Source organism: Oryctolagus cuniculus, chromosome 8, assembly GCF_964237555.1.
Source record: "Oryctolagus cuniculus chromosome 8, mOryCun1.1, whole genome shotgun sequence".
In the NCBI taxonomy this organism is placed as follows: Eukaryota; Metazoa; Chordata; class Mammalia; order Lagomorpha; family Leporidae; genus Oryctolagus; species Oryctolagus cuniculus.
The window spans coordinates 122,091,018-122,113,111 of NC_091439.1; the positions used below are offsets into that span (position 1 = coordinate 122,091,018).

The following is a 22,094-nucleotide window of genomic DNA, read 5'->3' on the forward strand; positions in this document are numbered from 1 at the left end:
TTGCTCGAGGTGTGCCCACCAGGCCCCTCCCCTGAGACAGGGGGCTGGCTGGGTGCCGTCAGGCTCTTTCTTGGCTCCCCCTGGAACCCGGAGGTGGCCCTTGCCTGGTTCCTGGATCCTTTCACTTCCCCTTCCTCGTCGCCTTGCCGTGTGGAAGGGAAGGGCCGCTCTTAGCCCGCCAGCCCTGGCCAAGGAGGGGAACCCACTTGGAGGGTGGGGTGGCACCAAGGCCTTGCGCGGCCCAACGCACAAGGGGGGACGGCGCGCCCTCGCCCTGGCCCCGGTGCCACCAGTTTCCCTTGGTCGGGATTCTTTGTGGCCTAGGCAGGCAGGCGCCCATGCTGTCTCTGCACTGACCTAGGCACCCACCCACATGAGGCGTCGGGAGGTGTGGGGCCGGGAGAACATTTCTCTGCCTGGTTTCCTAGGCGGAGGCAGGTGTGTTGTCGGCAAAGACCCTCACTCAGGCCAAGTGTGTGATGTCTCTTCTTCTTCCGCAGACGCCGAGCCCGGCACCCGGGAACCTGTTCCGGACGTGCCGCTCCCAACCATGACTCCCAGCACCGAGGCTGACCACGACCACGACCACGACCACGACCACGGTAGGGGCCCGTGTGCCTTGTGTCCTCTGCCCCTGGGAGCCCGCTGGGCTGCCGGGGCTCCTTGAGCGAGAACGGGCTTTCCTATTGCCTCCGGGACCGGGAAGGTGTCGCCATGCGATTCCTTGTCCCGAAACGCTGGCCTGTGCTCTGGAGCTGCGGGGACGTCCTCGGGGCTCTGCCCGGGAAGGATGTGCTCCCTGGGGAGAGAGGGGCCGCGGTGCGAGTCAGGCGCTCCGAGACGGGGCCGTGTGTCCTCCCGGGTTCTCTGGTTGGCTGCACGCTGCCTGGGCCTGTCCGCAGGTTGTCCGTTTCTCTGCGTGGTGGTCTGCTAAGCCGTGCGGGAGGGGCGTAGGCTTCCCCGCCCCCCACGTCTGCTCCTGCCATGACCCACCCCGGGGGTCTGGTGCAGCACGCCCAGCCCGCATGCCTGGCGTTGCCACGGAGGCTGCGAGTGCAGAAGCCTCATGGGACCCGGCGTGGAGTGCCCCACTGCCCCTGGTGGCCCAGTGTGCGCAGCGGACTTAGGCGCGGGCACGCTGGGCTCCGCGAGGATGGTGCTCTGTGCCTCTGCCTCTCCTGAGACGTCCTTGCCTTCCTCTTGGCGTTGGCTGGTCTCCGAGCTCCCGGGACAGCGTCCAGGAGGCGTGGCCGCTGCCTGAGGACAAGTCCTCGATGTGCCCTCTGACGCTGGCACGAGCGTGTTCTGGACCCGTGCCGTGCCCCCAGGCAGCTGGGGAGTTGTCTGCCGTGTAGTCCGGCGGGCCACCAGGAGAATCTGACCCAGTGTCCTGGATGGGCCAGTTCCCAGTCGTGCGCTCGTGGCCCAGACCAGACCCGGGCTGGTGTGTGGAGCCAGCCACGCGGGCCCGTCTGTCCTCCGTGCCCTGAGTGGGCGCAGATGAGAGAGGGCGCGGTTGCTCCGTCCGCTTTTCTCCCCTCTCGCCCCCGTGCGGGGAGCCGTCCAGCGGGGCCTGGCTGGACTGAGCCCGTGCCGGACACGGTGCTCAGTTGCCGTCCTGGAGGGCCCAGAGGATTGCTCGAGGTGTGCCCACCAGGCCCCTCCCCTGAGACAGGGGGCTGGCTGGGTGCCGTCAGGCTCTTTCTTGGCTCCCCCTGGAACCCGGAGGTGGCCCTTGCCTGGTTCCTGGATCCTTTCACTTCCCCTTCCTCGTCGCCTTGCCGTGTGGAAGGGAAGGGCCGCTCTTAGCCTGCCAGCCCTGGCCAAGGAGGGGAACCCACTTGGAGGGTGGGGTGGCACCAAGGCCTTGCGCGGCCCAACGCACAAGGGGGGACGGCGCGCCCTCGCCCTGGCCCCGGTGCCACCAGTTTCCCTTGGCCGGGATTCTTTGTGGCCTAGGCAGGCAGGCGCCCGTGCTGTCTCCGCACTGACCTAGGCACCCACCCACATGAGGCGTCGGGAGGTGTGGGGCCGGGAGAACATTTCTCTGCCTGGTTTCCTAGGCGGAGGCAGGTGTGTTGTCGGCAGAGACCCTCACTCAGGCCAAGTGTGTGATGTCTCTTCTTCTTCCGCAGACGCCGAGCCCGGCACCCGGGAACCTGTTCCGGACGTGCCGCTCCCAACCATGACTCCCAGCACCGAGGCTGACCACGACCACGACCACGACCACGACCACGACCACGGTAGGGGCCCGTGTGCCTTGTGTCCTCTGCCCCTGGGAGCCCGCTGGGCTGCCGGGCCTCCTTTAGTGAGAACGGGCTTTCCTATTGCCTCCGGGACCGGGAAGCTTCTGGAAAGTTCTTCGTTACCAGAAGGTGTCCTGTGACCTAGGATTTCTCTCTCTTTTGCTTACATATATCTTTCATTTTTTCCTCCAGTGTTTGAAGTGTCTTTAACGCTGCTTCTTCAGTCTCTTTTGCTTCGATTTTCTTCAGCTTCCTTAAAGGCTTCCTTTTTTTTTTTTTTTTTGTCTCTGAGTGTTACAGTTTTCTCTCTCTCTCTGTGCCCAATTTGCCTTTGCACTGTAATATGTACTTTGTTTCCTGTAATTTGCCATGATTCAGGACATTTTTCTCAGTGACCTCTTTCTGTGAATCCAAGATTTTCTGTTTCATTCTGGTTTTTTGTAGGTTCTGTGGTCTCTGTAATCTTGTTACAGATCGTTGTCCCCAAACTTGTAGCGCCCCCATTTGAACTTAGGAACAATCTGTTTGGCTCATGTGTGGTTTGTGCTTTAGAGTTACTGCTGTTGTTCCTTTTTGACGTGACATTTTTGTGGTGGAGTGTTATTGCTAAGTGTCTCCTTTTTCTGAAAATATGTCTGTGTTTTCTACCTGTTTTGGAATCTTCATCCTTCTGCTTAACATGGATGCGTTTCTTCAGTGTAGAAGTGCTCGTGTGCAAGTCGTGTCCTCCATGACTGCCTTTTGTCCTCGTGAGTCCTATCATTGGCTGAACACTGCTGCATAACGACTCGGCATTTTTGAATGTTCGCAGAGCCTTTTAGTTTTTCTTCCTTACTCTTTAGTTAGGAAGTTATTTTTTGTTACTCTATACTAATGCTGAATGAAATCTGTCTTCTCAGTCACTCAGTTCAGTATGCCTGGATCCTTCCATGGATGAAATAATAGCAGAACTCTAATCAAGTGTCAAGTCTTCTCGCTGAACCTAATGCTCCAGTGTGCAGTGGAGCCAACCTGCACCTATATTTGCATGTTGTTCCATTCCTGTGTTCCCCATTCGAACATTTGTAAATATAGTAGAAAATTTTTCAGATATTGTCTGAGATGGTACCAAACTAAAAAACACTCTTGGACCACCTGTGACTTTACTTGTCTCCCAGGTAGACACCATTTGTGCCATTTGTATGTTACTAGATCTCTCATTACATCTTTCTCTATTCTTTGGCTGTCTGGAATTGTCTTTGCAATTAGGAGTATCAAGATATGTCCCTGGACAGAAAGAAAACCTTTAAGAATGAGTGGAGCGCAGGAAATGATTTTACTCTAGCTGTTTGAAATCCATGAGCCATTTCCCATAATGCATGTTTGCATGTACAGGAACATGAGTCAGAATTGTCAGGAACATCCATTGTGAGTGTGTTTATCTCTGTGTTTCAGAAATACTGATTTTATTCCTCTCTGATGTGAAAAATCACCGAGGACTTATTTTCTTTCCCTTACCGAAAGACCTGATGATTACATGGGAATCTGACATTTAGGATGGTCTGATAACTGATCAAACTCCAAATGTGTCCAATGATGCTAGCACCAGTCTCCCTTTGGGTACACTTCTGTTCTAACCTCTGTTCTCTTGAGCACTTGATGTGCTCAAATACCAGAATGCCTTACAAGTTCCTTTGATATTCTCTGCTGATCCTTTCTCTGAACACTAGGGGTTGCTTTTTCCATTTTTCCTTTGTGTTTCTTAGGTTGCTGGAAACCTTTGATGTTCTGGCCTGGAAGGATAGAGTTCCTAGGTACAACATTGCCCCTGGGGCACATTTACTGAGACAGCCAGTTTGCTTCCTGTGGCTCTACACTCAGTATGCGCTTCCCAAGATCACAAAGATGTTCAGTTTCTCTCTCCTTATGCTTTTGCAGCTGTTTATGGTCACTGCAATGCTTGGTACACAAGTTCTATACCACCGCGTGCCACACACTTTTTTCCTTGTAGTATTCTAGCTTTGCATTTGGTACTTCTGATATGTAGTTGATTCTTAGTTTATGATGTCTCAGAAACCTCCAGAAAGTGTTGATTTTGAGTGCCATTTGCTGGGATGTCAAATCATTGATTTGCTTGTAATAGCAGGTTGAGTGTGTTTTCTCAACCTATCCGAAGACACTTTTAGGTATATCTGCAGCGGAGTCAATCTAACCAACTTGGAAATCCTAACCATTGCCACACATATACCTGGTCCAAATCCTCCATGCGAAGAGAAGGGCATGCCTGAGCTTGGCATGTGTCAACCGTGTCATTTGTATTCTGTCTATTGCTTTACTGAAGAGTCGGCATGGTTGCTTAGTAGCTTGTCGCATCCTATCTACATTTCTGGAGCCCTCCATGAAGGATAAACTTGCCTAAATATTTGCATGACTTTGTCATGTTGAATTTAAGTCTTCAGTTGCTGTCCAGGAGGGACCCGATCCCTGATGGAGTTATCCATGTGGCTCCTGTACTAGGACAGTGGGTTGTGCATCATATTGTTCTTTCGTGGCTCCCACTGGGACATGGAGAGAGCACTTTCTGAATTACTGGATCCTTTCTTTTCATCTATGACTGTTGTCTCATTTTCTCCAAGTGGAAGGGAAATTCTTTAAACTCAAATGATTGCCAAGGACATAAACCTCTAAGAATGATTTTCAACTTGCCAGTTGTTTTTCTCTCAAAACATGACAACATCTCCCCATTTTCTCCTAATTTGGATTTTTGTAGACTTACCCTTGTTATGTCTCAGAAAACTTGTGCACATCCACATTATGAGAATGTGTTGTTTGGGTTGGAGATCACTTCTGTTCCTGCTTTCTGACATGGAGTTGGATCTGCATCTGAAAATCTGCTTAGGCAACTTTTGTTTTTTCTTCCACAGGAAGTATGATAGTCTCACTGGAGTCAGACCCAGAATCAGGCGTGGTGACTGAGCAGAGCCTTCCAGTGGCAAATGATACCATGCCTCAGCTCAGTAGGGGTCCATATGTTTTATGTCCTCTGATCTATGAGATGCTGAAGATTTCATGTGGCATAAGTTCTGAGAACTCCTCTTCAGTATGTCTGCCATGCTTTCAAGATAATGCTGAGAGCTGCTTTTCCCAGAACGTTTGGCTATGTTTTCTTAATGTTCCTGAAACCTTTAGTTTCTGTCACGGAAGGACGTACTTCCTCGATAGAGATTTGCCCATGTGACACCTGTACAAGACCGTCATGTGGAAGCGCATCATCTCTCACTGGCCAACAGCTGCACATTCTATGGGCACTTTGCAAGTTACCAGAAACTTGGCGATTGTCTATCTTTACCCCTTTGCTATAGCCTAAGGTCATCTGATGCTTTGTTCTCAGCTGCTGTTCAAATACAAATAAAACATCTTGAAGAAATTTAAAATAGGAATTGTTTAACAACTCTCCTATCTATCTGTTTTGTTCTCATGCATTTTCCTTTACTTCTGTTTTGGGGTACCATAAAGTTCATGACAATCATCATTATGAATTAAACATGGTGGGATGTAAAATAATTTATTTTACACCATGTGCATATTGATATGGGTCTGTTTTCTGAAAACATCATTAGACAGCCTTAGTTCTTTCCATCAACAGAATAAGTAACACCACAATGGAAATCCAATCAGTGTCAAGGTGTGTGACTGACCATGATCTTCACTGTGTGAATATTCAGCCCGAATCTAGAGTGGGACCACACTTTCCTTTTGCACTTTATCTTCTTAGTTACTGAAAAGCACTTTGGTGTATTTCCTTAGGATTTCTTCTTACTTCCATACAGTTTCTTTAAGTTTACACAAAGAATCCATTTTCAAAATGTTCATGTGACCACTAACTTGACTCGGTCTCTTCGGTTGTTCTCCAGGAAGGATGGAATTGCTCAGCAGAGATTGTCCTTGAGGGCTCTAATCTAAGGCAAAGCTTTTGTTTCATGTTGTTCTCTGTGTGGCTCCCAGCAGAACACGGAATGGGCACTTTCCAAGTTACCGTATCCTTTCCTTTTGTCTATACCTGGCTTTTTCTTTATTGAGGGGTGTTTGCAATTGGTAAGTCACAAACGATATTTAAGGATAAAAATAAGGAATCTAAGGATATATTTGAAATTGGCATTTTTGTTGCTGAATTATTATGAGCCGCTTTCTCATTGTACCTATCTTTATAAACCTATGTCTGGCCGGCGCCGCAGCTCACTAGGCTAATCCTCCGCCTTGCAGCGCCGGCACACCGGGTTCTAGTCCCGTTCGGGGTGCCGGATTCTGTCCCGGTTGTCCCTCTTCCAGGCCAGCTCTCTGCTGTGGCTAGGGAAGGGAGTGCAGTGGAGGATGGCCCAAGTCCTTGGGCCCTGCACCCCATGGGAGACCAGGAGAAGTACCTGGCTCCTGCCATAGGATCAGCGAGGTGCGCCGGCCGCAGCAGCCATTGGAGGGTGAACCAACGGTAAGGGAAGACCTTTCTCTACCTCTCTCTCACTATCCACTCTGCCTTTCAAAAATAAATAAATAAATAAATAAATAAAAATAAACCTATGTTTATCTTGTGTCAGAAAACTCATGAAAATCCACATTATGAGCATGTATTTCTATGGGTTCAAATAATGTTTTCCTGTTGTCAGTTGATAAAATGATTGTGTTCTGAAAATATCCTAAGAAAACTTTTGATTTACCTTCCACAGGTAATTTAATGCTACCCTGGAGTACGAATCAGTGTAAGGTATGATGACAGAGTAAAAACAATTTTCAATGGCAGCTGAAGCCTTCTGTCCTCTGCATTCTGAGTTACTGAGAGTTGAGTTAGCATCATTCCTTAGTATTTTTCTTCATTTCTATGCACTTCCTTTAACCTAACACTAGGGACTACTTTTCAAAAATATCTGTTTGAGTTTTCTCACTTTGCTTGAAAACCTTAGTTTCCTCACAGGAAGGAGTACTTTAGTAGAGAATTGTCATTGAGGTATCTAAACTAAGACTATTGTTTTGCTTCTTGTTTTTCTATCATTTGTTTGCTGGAGTACACTGAGTGGGAATGTTCCAACTTGCCAGTTGCTTTCATTTTTTTCCATCCTTTTCCTTTGGCTTTACCAAGGGGTAGTGTAACGGTCAGTACACAATGCATTCAAAGGCAAAAATTAAACAATGTAAGAAGGAAGTTAGCATGAGGACTTGTTTTGCTCCCCCAGATTGTTAAACCTGTGCATCAAGTTTTCATTCATTGTATTTACATAAACTTACCTCTTAGAAGCCTCATGAAGTCCACATCATGGGTGTATTATGTTTCAGTATATTTTTTCTTTTACTGTTGCTCCATGTTGAAATGAATATGTTGTCTTCAAATATACTAAGATAACTCCTGGTTTTTCTTCAACATAAGAAATTTCCCCCACCACTCCAAACCAGAACAGTGTCACGTATATTCACTGACCAAAATCCTCCAGTGGTAGAAGGTGAGAAGTCTGACCTTCTATGGGACCACCCGTGTCTACTGTACTCTGTCTTCTGAGTTACTGGAGAGCACAGTTGACATGATCCCTTAGGATATTTTTTCCCGATAAACTTCATTTCACCTCACAGTATGAACTACGTTTTCTAGAATGCTTGTGCATGTTTTCTAATGTTGTTTGACATCCTCAGTTTCTGTGCATGAAGAATGGACGGAATTCCTGGGTAGAGAATTGCCCAAGAGGCACCTAAAATAAGAAAAGTGTTTTGCATTGTTATTCTATCGTTGCCTCACAGTTGCACGCTGCATGGACACTTTTCATGTTACCAGATAGTATCAGTATCTCCTTACGCCTTTGCCATAATGCAGGGTAATTTCAGTGCTTTCTACACAAATAGTGTTCAAAGGTAAAATAAGACACCTAAAAATGAATCCAGAACATATATTTTCCTTAGCTTTTCTACATGAAGTCTCAGAAACCTCATGAAAATCCCCATTGTAAGTGTAGGATGCTGGTATTTAAAGTAATTTGTTATTACTATCTGATACTGAGATGAGTCTCTTATGAAAATGTTTTAAGAGAGCTTTATTTTTTTCTGCAGTGGAATGAATGACACTCCAGGGGAAGCCCACCCAGTGTCAAATATGGTGACTGACAAAAATCTTCCACTGGGAGAGGATATCAGGCCTAACCTTGCAGTGGGCCTACTGATGTTTTCTCTCCTCTTTTTCTTACTTATGAGGACAGCTGGCCTGATTCCTTGGGGTTTTCTCTATTTATTTTAAAGATTTTTTAAATTTATTTGAGAGGTAGAATTACAGACAGTGAGAGACAGAGAAAGGTCTTCCATCTGTTGGTTCACTCCCCAAATGACCACACTAGCCAGAGCTGCACCGGTCCAAAGCCAGCAGACAAGAGCTTCTTCCAGGCCTTCCACATGGGTGCAGGGGCTAGAGTACTTGGGCCAACTTCTACTGCTTTCCCAGGCCATGGTGGAGGGCTGGACCAGAAGAGAAGCAACTGGGACTAGGACCGGTACCTATATGAGATGCTGGTGCCGCAGGTGGAGGGTTAACCTACTGTGCCAAAGCACCAGGATTTTATCTTTCTGTACAAATCTTTTAACTTTACACTAAGAATTATTGTGCAGAAATGTTTGTAGAAGTTTTCTAACTTGGCTTGGACTCTTCAGATCCTGTGCAGGAAGCATGGAGTTCCTTGCCAGGGAATTTCCCGTGGGGCACTTAACCTCATCTACTCCATTTTGTATTCCTCCTATTCTATCCTTGACTCCTAGAGAAACACCAAATGGGCACTTTCCAAGTTACCAGACCTTTGATTTTTATCATAATCTTTTTGTCTTCTGAAAGAGTAGTTGCGATTGTTAAGATACAAATAATAGTCAAGGATAAAAGGGGAAAAAAACTAAAAATGAATTTAAACAAGAATTTTGTTCTAAAATTATTAAACTATGAGCTTTTTTTCATTATCCATACTTTAAGAAACTGATTTTAATGATGTATCAGAAAACTCATTCAAGTCCACAATAGGAGCCAATTTGCTTGGATTTCAAATTTTTTTGCTGCCATCAGATGGTTGAGATGGGTCTGCTGTCTGAAATATCTTGACAACTTTTGTTTGTCATTCAACAGGTGCTTTGATGCTACCGCTGCTGTTGACACAATACCAGGTAGGGTGAATGGCCAAAATCTCGAAATGGCACAGGATGCCACGCCTGAGCCTAGATGGGCCCACCTATGTCTTCTGTCCTCTGCATTCCAAGTGGCTGGAAAACTGAGTTAGGATCTCTTTTTCTTAAGATTTTCTTTTCTTTTCTCTGTATTTTACTTAACATAAGACTAAGGACTACTGTTTCAAAATGTTTGTTTTTAAACTTTGCTTGAAATATCTTCAGTTTCTTCCCCTGGTGGGTGAACTTCCTTGGTAGAGAATTGCCCATGAGGCCCATAAACTAAGACTACATAGTCTTCATGTTTTCTTCACACTTGTTGGCAGTACAACACTGAATTCACATTTTCCAAGCTACAAGTTTGTTTCATTTTTTTCTTTGCCTTCATTAAAAGTAGTTCTAATGCTGCAAGACAATTTGGTATTCAAAGACAAAAACTAAAATATAAGAATCAAGGTACAATAGGAAGTTGTTTTGGTCCAACAAAGCATTTACGCTAGGTATCAATTTGCTCATCAGTTGTATCTTTTCATAAGCTTATCTCTAAGCTGTCTCAGAAACCTCCTGAAATCCACACCATGAGTGTATCATGCTCTCACCTAACATTATTTTTCCTGCTCCCTGGTGTTTCTTCAGCAGAACAAATTACCCTGCTACTGCAGACCAGACCAGTGTCCAGTATAATGACCGAGTGAATTCTCCAGCCGGAGAGGATGCCAAGCCTGCGCTTGGTATGGGCCCACCCAGTGCACTGTCCTCTGACTTCTGAGTTACAGAAGAGCACAGTTACCATGACTGCTTAGGGTTTTTTCCCCATGCACTTCATTTAACCTCACAGGAAGGACTGCTTGCACAAGTTTTCTGTTTTTGCTTGACACATTCAGTTTCTGTCCAAGAATGGATGGAATTCCTGAGTAGAGAATTGCCCAAGAGGCACCTACACCAAGACAACCATTGTGCATCAAGTGGTTCCATGTGTGTTCGCAGTTGCACACTGAATGGACACTTTCCAAGCTACCAGGTCCTTTCAGTTTACCTGCCCTTATTCTTTTGCTTCATCAGGGGTTAATTCCAATGCTTTGTACACAAAGAGTATTCAAAGATAAAGGTAAATCTTCTAAAAATGAAGAGTGGGGATTTGTTGGGTTCAGAAAGTATAATATCTATGGTTTTTTCATAACACATATTTTCCTAAAATTGTCTGCATGAAGTCTCAGAAACCTCATGAAAACACTCCTTTATGAGTGTGTGACACTTGGCTTTAAAGTACTTTTTTTGCCACTCTCTCTCTCATACTGAGTTTACTTTATGAATATGTCCTAAGAAAACTTAGGTTTTATCTTCAGTGAAATAAATAATGCCACTCCTGGAATCTGACCCCATGTCAAGTAGGGCGATTGACCGGAATCCTGCATTGGAAGAGGATTCCAGGGCACAGCTGTGTCCTCTGTCCGCTGTTACTCAAGAGCTCCATTGGCATGGTATCTCAGGGCTTCCTCTTAACTTCTCCTCAGTAGTGCCAGCAAGCACTCTGCAAACCTAGGTTATTATTGGCAAAAGGCAATTTTTTTACAGGGTGAAGTTTGGTTCATCACCTGGAGACATGTATTATCAGTTCCTTCTCATGTGTGTCTTTTGGTTTAATGATGTTTACCTCATTTCTTAGGGGAAATCTTGAGGGCAGTTCTTTAATCAGGAATTGGGATATCTCCCGAGTCTGAGAATATTATTTCACTTTTTATTTCGACAGAAATGGAACCATCTCATCATATCTGGTGCTTTGGAACAACAGTAATCGACCCTATAAAGCAAGCTGCAAAACTCACATCTAGTAGGGGGCCGCCCAACTCTCCAAAATGAATCATTTTATTTCATTCAGTGGTAGCATATTCACAGCTGGACATCACTAATTTCCCTACACTCTACCATGAAGCTAAGAGTGTTTTTAGAAAAAAAATTGACAGATTTTTCTTTCTGTCCAGAAATAAACAAATTGGCTTGCAACTGACTTCAAAGGAGTCATGTTTTCTGACTGTGTGGAAATCATGTTGTACACTTCACACTTCACAAACTTATTCAAAAAGGAATATGGAATGATCAGATTCCAAAATTTCAGCTCAACCCATTTCAGTCTTGAATTTCCAATTCCATTGTTCAAGGGGACATGCAACAGTTACTATAAAATCAGTATTTAAGAATACAGTGAAATATATAAAAACAGAATGAAAATATGAGCTGATATTGGCACAAAAAATTTAAACCCACACATAGTTTTTTTCATGATAGCATTTTCATACATTTTTTTTTCATCATGAAGTCACAGAAAGTTCATGAAAGCTCATATTCTAAAATCTCATCAAAATTTGATAAAGATGCATACCATAAAATCCTTTGAATGGATTTAAAATCGTGTTCATACCAAATCACATTTTAATTCTATTTTTTTGAGTTTTTTAAAGATTTATTTATTTACTTGAAAATCAGAGTTACACAGAGAGAGGAGAGGCAGAGAGAGGTCTTCCATCTGGTGGTTTGCTCCCCAATTGGCTGCAATGGCCGGAGCTGTGCTGATCTGAAGCCAGGAGCTTTTCCTGTGTCTCCCACGCAGGTGCAGGGCCCAAGCACTTGGGCCATCTTCTACTGCTTTCCCAGGCCATGGTGGAGAGCTGGATCAAAAGTGGAGCAGCCAGGTCTTGAACTGGTGCCCATTTGGGATGCTGGCACTTCAGGCCAGGGCGTTAACCCATTGGATCACAGTGCCAGTCCCTATGTTTTTTGAGTTTTATGTTCTCATTTTTCATTTTGAGGGGCTTTTGTTCTTTTTTTATCTTTTTATTTTTTGTTTTGTAATTATTCATTTTTTTCCTATTTTGACATTTATGTTTTTATACCGTTTATGAAATGGTTGATGTCTCCTGGACAAATAACTATTTTCAATATTCTGGATATCCTGAAGATGATGTTCATTATACCATATATTACTTTTATAAGAATCTTCAGAAAATCATACATTAATAATGAAATATTATAACTTGAAGACATAAAGAACATAAGTGATTCTCAGTTCCCACCCACTTTTAAAAGAGAGTAAGCTCAGTTACCTGACTGTAGAGTGCCATGATCACACTCCACTAATTTGTTATGTAGGAAAATTTGGCATTATACTGTGTCCAGAGCAAAACGTGAATCATAGCATCTTTCCATATATGTCTTCTCGATTTTAATTCCTATCTTATTTTCATCAATGCGAAGTCATTTAGGAAAAATTCAGTACTACAGTCCTTCGAATGATGCCCATAAACCTTCAATATGCAAATCACATTCCAGAACTCAATGGGAATTTTCAGAACATCTGAGCTCCATCAACAATTTTGTAAGCAAAATCATCTGAAATATTCTTAAGTCACCATAAATTCTCTGATTGATTAGTGCATCCAAGGGTGGGAATGGACCTAGTAAAGGTGGTAAGATGGCTTTGGGGTTGATGCTTTTTAAAATGATTGGCTAAAGTATAGGGTCTGAGCCGCTTGGGTGTAGGTGGCAAACCGCAGGGTTTCAGGATGTCATCAAGCACCTTAACTGCCTGAAAAGACACCTGGAACTTTAGGCATTTCCCTGCTATCTGCTGATTGGCTGTTGCTAGGGGAGTTTATCGCAGGGGAAGTTTATTCTCTTTTCAGGAGCTTTTGGCTTAGGGTTCAGGCCCGAGTTACGAGATGGAGGCCTACTCTAAACTAGCTGCACCTTGATCCAGGCTCAGGTCTCTCATTGGAAATCTCTATTGTTTTAAACATATTTTACTGATGGCCCATATCAGTGAATCTGTAAATCCAGTGAATGATGTAAAATCTTGTTCTCACACGCAGAGCACATTACTTTGCTTAGTTTATAGAAGACATACCCAGTGATCTGTGCACTTCTATCTTTGTTCACCTAAAGAATTACGCTGTGACTTCTTGGCTTCGATAGTCATTTGTACATGATTAAGGCTTTGAGGGAGGCCCAGCTCAGTTGGGTCATTCTTCTGGTCTCACTGGGTCACTCGGGGGCCAGAAGACAACTGTGTATTTCTCAGCTTCCTTTGATTGCTACATAGCCATATACCAGGGGGGAGATTGGAAATCTTTTCTCACACAAATTTCATAAAGTTTTCCTATATTGCAGCTCCATCTGATTATTCCCTATTACAGATAAACACTTGGGCTCACTAGACCTTGGCTCCTATATTTTTTCCACTACCTGGAATTACACTGGTGCTTTCAGTATTCTCTGGAAAATTTTAAATTCTGTGGTAAATGATCATGTTTTGTGGTAGTTCTATTCTGCTTAATGCCCACTAAAATGTACAGGCAGCTCTTCATATCCTGTGGTTTCAGCCAAATCCAGAAAGAGAATATAAGATGCAAAGTTTCTCATTATCATTATTCTCTGAAGTATAAGTTCCATTCCTTACAGAACAGTTAATTTGTAGGAGGTAGTGTAGGAGATGTAGAGGTCACTTAAAAAGGATATGTGAGGGTGGCATAAATTATATGCAAATACAGTTCTACTTGATATTGGGGTAGGAGCATCTGTGGATTTTGTTATCTTTTGGGATCATGGAATCAATTCCCCACAGATGCTGAGGGACAGCTATCTATGGGGGAATGAAGATGTGCATAGTCCTTGGAATAAAAGGATTTCATATGTGTTGGTAATATCTTTACATTTGAAAATTGGAGAGATAAGAGAGCACATATGGGATTTCAGAGGGTAGCAGTAAGACATCCATTTGATGCATGATGTTTTAGATTAATTGCAGCATTATTTTGAAATTCTGAAATACATGAAGCATTTCCATTCATGATGCTAAAGTGGAGGGTACTGTGGGGAGCAAACCGGACTAGACTGAGTTACTGGAATTAAGACTTATTCTATGCATCTGCTCTCCCACAATATGGCGCTGGGAGAGAAGTAAACAGCTTCCGCACAGCTGCCTCCAGTTCAACTAATAAACTGTAGGACTTGCTCCTGATTGGAGGAGAGCAGCGTACTCGGCGTGTGGGCAGCCGAGTTAGGATTGGCGGAGGAGGACTATAAAGGAGGAGAGAGACGGCATGCACGGAGGAACATCTATGGGGAACATCTAAGGGGAACACCTGTGCAGCCCCCGAGAAGAGCCGGCCGGCGGTGTGCCGCTCCCCTGCGGAAGTGGGGAATGTGGCCAGGGGGAACTGCCCTTCCACGGAGGTGGAAGGGATAGTAGCCAACCCGGGAAGAACCAGCAGCAAACCCGGGGAGGGCCGAGCAGACGAAAGAACAGCGCAGGGTCCTGTGTCGTTCCTCCACGAAGAGGGGGAGCGACATAATGGTGCCGTGACTCGGATATGAAGCCTAGGCAGAGTTCAGTGTCGTTCCTCCACGAAGAGGGGGAGCGACATAATGGTGCCGTGACTCGGATAGGAAACCTAGGACGGATAGGAAACTTAGGAGGGAAGAAACGGGAAGAAGTGGAAAATACCGGAGAGAGAGACTAGCAAAGAGCCTAGGTGCCGGAAGAAGCTATTGAAAGCCTAGGCATAGACTCGGATATGGACTGTGGGAAAGAAGTTAGGATTGAAAGCGAAAGTGAAAGCTTTCATAGACTCGGATGCGGACTATGGCGGGGAAGCTAGGAGATTGAAAGCGAAAGTGAAACCTGGAGGAGGCTTGGACTCGGATATGGACTGTGGGAAAGAAGTTAGGATTTAAAGTGAAAGCAAGAAGAAACTTAGATACGGACTGCAGGTTGAAAGTGAAAGTGAAACCTAGAAGAAACTTAGACTCGGATACGGACTGTGGGGAGTAGCCAGGAGAAATGAGAGGAATATTGTTGGAAGAAAACTTAAGGAAACACACCGGGTAGAGAAAAATGTTAGGGAGGATGAAGCCGCGAGTGCAGGCCAAGCCATCTTGGAATTCTTCAAGTCACCCCGGGGAGCAAGAGGCGAAGATCTGGAACCAGAGGCAGAGACATGGGCCGCCAGGATTCGCCAGGTTAGTCTGGGGAACTTGGACTGAATGCCGGTAGTGGCGGAAACATTCGCGGAAGCCGCCGCGTGCAGAGAGAGCACGGGGCGTGAATAAATAGGGAACGCGGGGCTGGCGCGAGGCCGTGGTGCGGGCCCGAAGTGCGTGGAGACCGCGGAGCGCGCGAAGCCAAGCCGCGCAAAGCCGAGGCGCGGGCTGAAGCAGCTCAGAGCCGGCGGGGCGAGGTGCCGGGAAGCTGCGGGGATAAGAGAAACAGCTGAAGCGGCACAGAGCCGGGAACCCGCCGGCGGGGCGGGCAGCGGGAAGCTGCGGGGATAAGAGAAACAGAAGTTTAGAAGTAAAAGAGAAATAGGAATGCTGGAAGATAGAAGTAAAATGGGAGAAATAGGAATGCCCGGAGATAGAGAAATAGAGAAATAGAAAGGCCTCCCTACAACACTGCAATGTGAGAGCTTGGATTCGGTCTGCCTGATTAAGTGAGGCGATGAGCACAATGAGCACCTGCGGGCAGCTAGCAGCTTATGCGCCGCAGGTCACCGAAGACAGGCACGAATTAACATCAGTAAGGCTTCCCCACAATGTAACAATTAGGAGGCTTGGATTCGGTCTGCCTATTTAAGGCGGTAAGCACCGGCAAGCAGCTCGACCAGAGTATGAGCTGCAGGTCACCGAAGATAGGCACGAATCAACACCAATAAGCCTCCCCACAATATGGCGCTGAGAAGGCTTGGATTCGGTTTGCCTGATAGGTTTTGTAAGCACCTGCAGGCAGTTCTAGCAGAGCAGAGCATGCGCTGCAGGGCACCGAACACAGGCACGCATCAGCGCCTAAAAACCTCCTCACAACATGGTGAAGAGAGGACCCGGATTCGGTTTGCCTGATTGATAGGACTTGTAAGAGCCTGTGGCAACTCTAGCAAGTAGAGCAGAGTGTGTGCCGCGGGACACCGAAGACAGGCGCGTATCAACGCCAAAAATAAAAAGAAAGGGGGATCTGTGGGGAGCAAACCGGACTAGACTGAGTTACTGGAATTAAGACTTATTCTATGCATCTGCTCTCCCACAATATGGCGCTGGGAGAGAAGTAAACAGCTTCCGCACAGCTGCCTCCAGTTCAACTAATAAACTGTAGGACTTGCTCCTGATTGGAGGAGAGCAGCGTACTCGGCGTGTGGGCAGCCGAGTTAGGATTGGCGGAGGAGGACTATAAAGGAGGAGAGAGACGGCATGCACGGAGGAACATCTATGGGGAACATCTAAGGGGAACACCTGTGCAGCCCCCGAGAAGAGCCGGCCGGCGGTGTGCCGCTCCCCTGCGGAAGTGGGGAATGTGGCCAGGGGGAACTGCCCTTCCACGGAGGTGGAAGGGACAGTAGCCAACCCGGGAAGAACCAGCAGCAAACCCGGGGAGGGCCGAGCAGACGAAAGAACAGCGCAGGGTCCTGTGTCGTTCCTCCACGAAGAGGGGGAGCGACATAATGGTGCCGTGACTCGGATATGAAGCCTAGGCAGAGTTCAGTGTCGTTCCTCCACGAAGAGGGGGAGCGACAGATACTAATGGGATCTCTTCTCATTAGAGATGACTGCATGGTTGTGTGAAAAATCTGAGACATCAACAATTGCAGGATAAAAGGGACAAAAATATATGCCTTCACAATGCATCTAGGTTTTGAATCAGGAAAGAAATACCCTAAAGTCAATCCTTCCAGTTGCAAAAGAAGGGACAGAAAAGGAGGTAAAGAAAATCTGAGATTCAAGGAATTTGTCAATTGCAACTCATGGGCACGATTCTTGCTATAGGGAAACAGTTAATAGTTTTCTCTCAGCACTCACACAGTAGAGACTTGAGGAAAGTAACTTACATCTTCATTTTGGAGAAAGATCCTAGGGCCTGAACAACTGTAAAAGGGCACAACTCTTGTACTGACTTACAATGACTAGAAGGCAATGAGTTTTTCAGTTTATCATCTTTATGGTAGCTGTGAGAAAGATAGTATAATCAGCAGTCTATGCTTAGTGATGTGATAAGATTAAACATTTCCATCAACAAAATAAAGGCCCTTGGGATGAATTATGCTATTCCGGAAAGAAAACACACCCATGCTACCAGCACCGAAATTCTGAATCCATGTATACAAGGTTTACTCATGAACATATATCTTTAAAAAAAAAAAACTGCATGGATTTCAAAATTATTTGCCCTAAGGAATTCATTTCCATGAGCTTTTTGAAGTACCCTTGTATTTACACAAGCACATTCATTCACTTCCTGATCCACACAAGCACCGTGTTAAAATTTGGGGAATGGATGATATATTAGTAAAAAAACAACGTCTTTACAGAGCAGTGGGCAATGTCTTGGATATTTTTCTTCAGCTCCTTCCATGCTAGGCAAATGAGCCAGTATTCTGAAGATCTGTAGTAGATAGTGACCCTCTTTTCTAATTTTTGTTTTGTGTTGTACTTGTCTGCAGCCCGAGTGATGGTAAGAAGAAATTAGCAGAGACTGAAATTGGTAATCCTTTCATGAGTCTTGAAGGGTGCAACACAGAAAAAAAGGCATGGGTTGGTGATGCAGGAGGGATGATGCGGGACCTGTGAAGACGGAGTAGCCAGACCTCGGGCAGTAATGGTGCTGCCTGTGGGCAAGAGGCTGCCAAGCCAGGCCCCTGCACTGGCACCATAGGGATTGCCTCTTGCATCCAGAGCCAGGGCAGTCCCGTGCCTTACAGGGGGAGGTTGGGAGCCAGGAGCCTTGCAGGGACAGAGCCCAGGTCCCATTAGGGCACTGCATGCCTGGCACCCGCCACCAGAGGGCAGAGTTGCAGTGCCATGCCCCAGGTTGGGCCAACACTCTGGCCTGGGCAGTACACTCTTTTGGGTCCACTCTGCGACCTGGATCTTGGCCAAACAGGATTGCAATGACCTGGCCACCTGGGCAAGCAGGGCGGAGGCGCAGTGAGGCAGGGAGAGCTGTGTATGCCAGTTGAGCCCCAGTTGAGGCTGCAGTCCAGAATCCACCACCCCCCTTCTCCCGAGCCCAAGGGTCTGTGGAGCACGGCTGAAACCTTGCAGCGCTGGCACCTGGACGATAGCCTGGACAATAGGTTTTAGTGCTCTTCCCGGCTGTGACCAGCTTTGGTCCTCAGGTAACCCCTCCACTGCTGCCACTGCCATCAGCCCTCTCTGGAGCCACAGGATCAATATTGTCTTCTTGACCTGTAGCCGCAACAGAGGGCGCCTCTGCCACCCCTGGTCGACCCTTCCCTCATGATGGTGGCCGCTCCCTCCTGTCCTGTACCTACATGTCTCCCCCCCCACCCCGGCTGGCCACACATCTTGGCCGCATCCCAGGGTCTGCCCTGTCATCCCCAGGGTTCAACTTGATGGGCATCTGCACCCCATGTGTGTGCTGAACAGAGAGAACACCTTGCCTAGAGTGGTCACGCCCCCGGCACTGGGAGGACACTGCCACAATTTTTAATGGAGCCTGGACTGTGGGAGCAGCCCCTGTTTTCTCCATGAGGATGCCCCTGCAACGTTGACCAAGGCTACTGAGACTGCCGACAAGGTGAGGGCCTCCGGTCAGCGGTGGTGGCAGGTTGGGGCTGCCGGGAGGCCAGCCTGTCATGGGTGGGCGTGGGGGTGTCTTGGAGAGGGACAGATGAGGGGCTCGGATTTGCCCTGAGGGGTGTGATGGGGCTGCCAAAGAGTTATGAGTAAACTGTACAGGTACTGTGATTTCAAGTTAGCACAGCTGCTTGATTGTGGAGTTGTCAGAGGTGACAGTTTCTATGCAAGGTGCTGGACTGTGGATTCCAGGATATGGTTTTTCTTCTGGTCACTAAGAGTGTATGGAGTGTATGCAGTGGAGGGTGGCCCAAGTGCTTGGGCTCCTGCACCCGCATGGGAGACCAGGAGGAAGCACCTGGCTCCTGGCTTTGGATCGGCATAGCACTGGCTGTAGTGGCCATTAGGGGAGTGAACCAATGGAAGGAAGACCTTTCTGTCTCTCTCTGTCTATAACACCACCTGTCAAATTTAAAAAAAGAACAATGATTTAGTGTCTACTGACTCCCACCATTTTGAGCATCTTTATGCTTTGTGCCATAGGTTTCCATAGGCCCATCAGCAGGGAGCAGGGTTGGAAGTGGAACAGCAGGGACTCAAGCTGGTGCCCACAGGTGGCAGCTTTATCCATGTGTCACAGTGCCAGTCCTAATTACTGATGTTATCAATGTATGTTTTTTAAAAGATTTATTATTTATTTGAAAGGCAGAGTTACAGAGAGGCAGAGAGAGAGACAGACAGAGGTATAGAGAGATCTTCCATCCTCTGGTTCACTCCCCAGATGGCCGCAATGGCCAGAGCTGCACCGATCTAAAGCCAGGAGCCAGGAGCTTCTTCTGGGTCTCCCATGCTGGTGCAGGGGACCAAGGACTTGGGCCATCTTTTACTGCTTTCCTAGGCCAAAGTGGAGCCAGATCAGAAGTGGAGCAGCCGGGACTTGAACCAGCACCCATATGGGATGCCAGCACTGCAGGTGGAGGCTTTAGCCACTGCACCACAGCGCTGGCCCCATCAATGCTGAATTGACTTTTAGGCATTAGCAGGTGGGCAGATCATAAAGAATGCTGATTTGATGATTTTCCTTTGAGGAATAGGAAGTGTAAAATCTTTGGATGTGGGGAAAGTGTCTCCCTTTACATCCATACCTACCTGTACTTAGTATATACCAAGTTGATCTCCTGTATATAAAGATAATGGAAAATGAATCTTGATGAAGAATGGGATGGGAGAGGGAGTGGGAGATGGGGTGGTTGTGGGTGGGAGCGAGGTTGTGAGGGGAGGGTCCGCTGTAATCCAAAAGTTGTACTTTCAAAATTTAGTTATTAAAGTTTAAAAAAATGAAAAATAACACTTGCTATGATACATAAAGAGAGCAAGAATACTCAAGTAGACCTATGAACTACAGTGTGTTTGCTAATCTTGATTGATGAGGGAATGTGCACTACTATTCTGTAGATGAAAATCAGGTAAGTCAGTGATACTGCTTATATCATCTCTCAATAGTCCATTAAAATATTACACAGTAAAGCAGAGCCACGCAGCTTTATTGTGTAAGGACTTGATATTTTAGATACATTCCAGCTGTTCACGATTTGCTTGATGGTAGCTGTAGCCATGGAGACAACTGTAGAGATTACCATGCTAATCAGATGAGTGCTGAATCTTTTTAAAATTCACTATCAGTTTGTGTACATCAAAGCTTATCTCTAAAATTATGACCTTAGATGAGCTAAAAGCAGAGCCCATCTGCAGGTGATTTTACTAATTGGTTTCTGGGTCTTGTTAGCAAATGCTAGATTTAAGAATTTTAAATGAGCTGGCTCTTTTGACATTGCACACAAATTGGAAAAACAATAATATTGAATATGCTAGTCCAGAAAATTGGCATTGGAAGAATCTTTAAGTATCTAAACTTCTTGGTTCCCACATTAGAAGGCAGAAACTTTCAGAGACTTGTAGCTCAGAGAGACTTCTAGCTGAGTCCAAATCAGAATCTCAGGTTCGCTGGGCCTCATAACATTTTGTTGCTCAAGTCCACACAGACGCACTTTTATGTCTGTGGTACGTGCCCATTTTCTTCAAATCAGCGACAACTTTTAAAGGTATGTCAGGGATAAAATGATTGCCACAAGTGAACTCGAGTTCTGAACCGATGTTTGATTTTCTTGAAATTCAGGTGGTCCTCTGTGCTGCTTTTTCACATTCGTCTTTATTATTTCATCTTTCAAGGTGCAATTGTTTTGATGTGAAACTTTGCCTAATAAATATAATCTATATCACCAAAATTCTGAGCAAAAGGAATAACAAAACATGACAATTTCTGGACTGTGCCCCATTCCCATTCATTGGAGCACTTTCCATTGCTGTGGAGATGAAGAACATACACTGTTTTGTGAGAAAGACGTCTGACAGGGTGGGTCGTGTCCTCACAGATAGCAGCTGCTGTCACATGCAGTTTTTCCCATGGTGAGACTGTTTTTTCTTGTTTTATTTTCATTGTGCCTTAAACATGATTTCAGATTATAAATATTTCCTTAAAGAATTTAAATACAGACATAAGCTGAAATTTTTCTATTGTCAAAACTTCAGTATGAATACATCTAACAAAGTGAATTTGGTTTGATTTTTAAACAGTGTCTCATTTTAACATGTTGCATGAATTGCTTATAGAAATAAATCTTACATTTGGTAAAGTGAATTATACGTTGTTTGATATACTGTATGTGAAATACAAGTATGTGATTACTTAATACTTAATAATAAATACCTAATATTTAATAATAAACTACTTAATACTTAATAATACAATACTTAATAATAAAATAATAAATACTTAATACTCAATAATGGAGAAGGACAGAGACATCCTAGTACAGGAAGCTCATAGAACCCCCAATAAGCATGACCAAAAGATATCCTCACCATGACACGTGGTAATTAAACTTACCACAGTGAAACATAAAAAAAGATCCTAAAATGTGCAAGAGAGAAACGTCAGATTACTCTCAGAGGATCTCCAATCAGACTCACAGCAGACTTCTCATCAGAAACACTACATGCTAGGAGGGAATGTCGAGACATAACACAGGTGCTAAGAGAGAAAAATTGCCAGCC

General features: G+C 45.6%; 1 long non-coding RNA gene across 2 annotated transcripts; it reads left to right on the top strand.

Annotated features, from left to right (window-relative positions):
- The first annotated feature begins 6,993 nt into the window (after nucleotides 1-6,993).
- On the top strand, nucleotides 6,994-20,209 carry LOC138843409 (uncharacterized). 2 transcript variants are annotated; one of them, XR_011378093.1, is made up of 3 exons: nucleotides 6,994-9,401; nucleotides 11,152-18,981; nucleotides 19,762-20,209. It is a non-coding gene; the product is annotated as an uncharacterized lncRNA (long non-coding RNA). The 2 variants fall into 2 exon arrangements; XR_011378094.1 differs by having other exon boundaries at nucleotides 19,879-20,209.
- Nucleotides 20,210-22,094: the final 1,885 nt, after the last annotated feature.